Genomic DNA, 3,733 nt, shown 5'->3' with positions numbered 1-3,733 from the left:
TTTACAACTAAGTAACTTCCAAGAAATCATGACAGTAAATCTCAGTATGAAACTCTTGTCATTAACTTGATTTAGAGTCATAGTTACACTATAGTAACTTGATTTGATGGCACCTGAGTTTCAGTACTAGGTTTTCTAAGGCTGAAAATTATTAATGAGGCTAACTGTTTCAACTTTTAGAGTGGCTGGAGATCAATGATCTTTTGGATAACAAATGCACACTTAGCCACTGTTCCACTGGCATCTGTTATATTTCAGAAGAAAATATGAAATGACTCTTAGAATGTTCTCCTTCAGAATTTTATGTAAAAATCATTTGTAGTAAAAAAATAAAAATCATTTGTAGTAAGCTGCTCATCTCCATACAGGAAAGTATAAAATCTCTTTGTTATTTTTGGAAATGCCGGAGTCTCTATTATTCTTTGATATCTTCAAACGCTTTTTGAAAAAACTGAGGAAATATGTTTTACAGATAAAATGGCAGTGTAGTGATATACCTTCCTGACTGATTATAATACAAGCAAACAGTTGATGAGTTCTTTATGTAAATTAGAAAGTTCTGGTGGCATAGTCTGTAGGAAGTTGCATTGCTGACCCAATGTGTGCACATCACTGATGGTTCGAATACACCAGCAGCACCACAGAAGAAAGATGTGAAATCTCTTCCTGTGAAATTTATAGCTTCGGAAATGTGATGAAGGGTCAATTATGAGTTGATTCTGATACAACAATGAGTTTGAATTTGTTGATTGTTTGAGTTTGTTGTTGTTGTTGTTGAGTGCCATCAAATCAAGTACGACTCATAGTAGCCCTTTAAGCAAAAGATCTGAAACTTGTCCTATCTTGTGCCATCATCACAATTCCTGACACACAAGAGCCCAAGAGCCCATTGTGGCAGTCATCGTGTCAGTGCACTTGGTTGAGGGTCTTCATCTCCTTCACTGACTCTCCACCCTTCCTAGCATCATGTCCCTCTCCAATCAGCTTGCCCAAAGTATATGAGGTAAAGCCTCATCATTCTTGCCTCCAAAGAGCACTCTGGCTGTAACCTCTCCAAGACATGTTTGTTCTTTTGGCCATCCATGGGTTGTTCAGTGCTCTTAGTTTTCTATAAATAAGTTATTTTTCAATTCGCACACACTGAAAAAATTTTGTTATGATAATTTTATTGTTATTATGTGTTCTTGAGTCACCTGCAACTCACAGCAACCCTATGTACAATAGCTCTGAATCCTGCTCTATCCTGAGCCAGTCTTATTGTCTTTGACAGACTTAATCTTTTTCTCAAGTCACTGAGTCAATCCATTTCGTTTTGGGTTTTCCTCTTGTGTGCTGTCCCTCCACTCTTCTAAGCATTATATCATTCTCCAAGAACTGGTCCCTCCTGGCGACATGCCCAAAGTATGTGAGATGGAGCTTCAAATTCCTTGCCTCCAGGGAGAATCTTGTTTTCACATTCTCCAGAATTGACCTGTTCATTCTCCTGGCAGTCCACAGTATGTTCAACACTCCTCTACCACAGCAACTCACATACATAGATTCTTCTTCTATTATCCTTTGTCATTGTCCAGGGCCTATATCAGGCAAACCTTAGCTTCAGACTGACATTGTTACTCTTCAGTACTCTAGAGAGATTGCTGATAGCAGACTTTTCCAGTGTAATTCTTCTTCTAATTTCCTGACTGCTGGTGCCAATAGTGTTGACTATGGAACTAAGCAAGCTGAAGCTGTCAACAATCTCAATCTACTTACCATCTATCATGAAGCTTCAAAATGGCCCAGTGAGAATCTTTGTTTTCTTGATGTTGAGCTTAAATCCATATTGAAGACTACAGTCCTTGACCTTCTACAGCAAATGCCTCATGTCCACCTCAGTTTTAGCAAACAAGATTGTCTTATCTGCATAATTCAAGTTGTTGAGTCTTCCTCTCCAATCCTAATGCTACATTCCTCCTCATAAAGTTTATCCTTCTGAATGATCTGTTCTGCATACAGAGTGGCATAGATTGAGATAGGATGCGTGCCTGACATATATCTTTCCTGATCCTGAACCATGCAGTATTTCCCTGCTTTGTTTTGACTATTGCTTCCTGGTCCAAGTGAAGGTTTTGCATGAACATAACTAAATGTTGTAGCTTCCCATTCTTCTCAAGGTTAGTCATAATTTGTTGTGATCCATACAGTCAAATGTCTTTATATAGTCAATGAAACACAGAGACAGACAATTCCTATAGGAATTGATGTAATGCCAATTGAAATATTTCAGCAAACACATGATGCCTTGGATGTGCTCCCCAGGTTATGCCAAGAAATCTGGAGGACAATTACCTGGCCAACTGACTGAAAGAGATCTATATATATTCCCATTAAAAAAGAAAGATGACTCAACAGTGTGAAAATTATCGAGAAGTATCAGTGATAGATATCATACACAAACGAAATCTTGCTGAAGATTATCCAGGAATGACTGGAAGAATCTATCAACAGAGGACTACCAGAAATACAGTCTAGGTTTAGAAGAAGCTGTGGCACTAGGAGCATCATAGCCAATGTTAGACCGATCTTGACCAAAAGTTGAGAGTACCAGAGCAATGTTTATCTGTGTTTCATTGACTAAGATAATTTTTACAGACAAGAAAACTCAGATATTGATAATTTGTATGAATTACTTAAATTCACATAACTTGTGATTGTCAGAGCCAGGATTCAAATGTAAACATGTTTGATTTCAAGGCCTAGGGATTCTCCCTATTTTATAATGCTTTAAAAAAGTGATTATAAATAGTCATAAATATGTATTAAATTAACTTCATAATCTGTTTTATTTCATTTATGTACATTTTAAACATTTTATACAGGCTTCATCATTAAAATACTTTCAAAGTTTCACAGCTGTACAAAAATGCCAAGAGATAAATGCACCTTAAATCTCATTTTATGTATGATTATCATGTCAGTTAAAAGAGTAATATGCAGTTGAGCGAAGCCATGGTCTTTTCAATCACTTTCTATGCATCTGAAAGTTGGAATATGAGTAAAATAATAGCAGAAGAACTTATGTCTTTGAGTTGTGGTGTTGGAGGAAAGTACTGAATATCCTATGGACTGCCAAAAGAACAAAAAAATATGTCTCAAAAAAAGTGTAACCAAGTACTCCTTGGAGGCAAGGAGGTCAAGACTTTGTCTCACACACTTTGGGCATGTTGTTAATAAGAGCTAGTCTTTGGAAAGAAGACATTATGCTGGGGGAGCTCATTGGAAAATGTCAGTGAGAAAGGAACACTTTGACCAAATGGATTGACCTAGTTACTGGAGCAATAGGCTCAAGCATATCAGATAAAATAAGGATAGAATAGGATAGGGAAGGCCTCAAATCCATTGTTCATAGAACTACTATGAGTTGTAGTTGACTCCACAGCACCTAACAAATACCAAAAGATGTTATATGAGTTGAGAGTAAGGAATTATAACATCTGATATAATATGCATAATATTTAAAGGAGGCATCAATCCTTGGATGATGATACCATGCTTGAAAAAATAGAAAGTCAGCAAAAGAGAGAAGGTCAGTAATCAGTGAGGCAACTGACACAGTGACTACAATGGTCTTGAGCATGGTGGAGATTGTGAGAATGACTCAGGACAAAGTAAAGTTTTGATCTATTGTTCATAGGATTGCAATGACTCAGAGTAATCAATTTGGCAACACCTAAAAATAACATTTACCAATGTC

The sequence above is a fragment of the Elephantulus edwardii genome, unplaced genomic scaffold (genome assembly GCF_000299155.1).
Source record: "Elephantulus edwardii isolate Elephantulus edwardi_28Jun2011 unplaced genomic scaffold, EleEdw1.0 scaffold00019, whole genome shotgun sequence".
NCBI classification, from domain to species: Eukaryota; Metazoa; Chordata; class Mammalia; order Macroscelidea; family Macroscelididae; genus Elephantulus; species Elephantulus edwardii.
Note: the sequence above shows the minus strand (reverse complement) of the source record.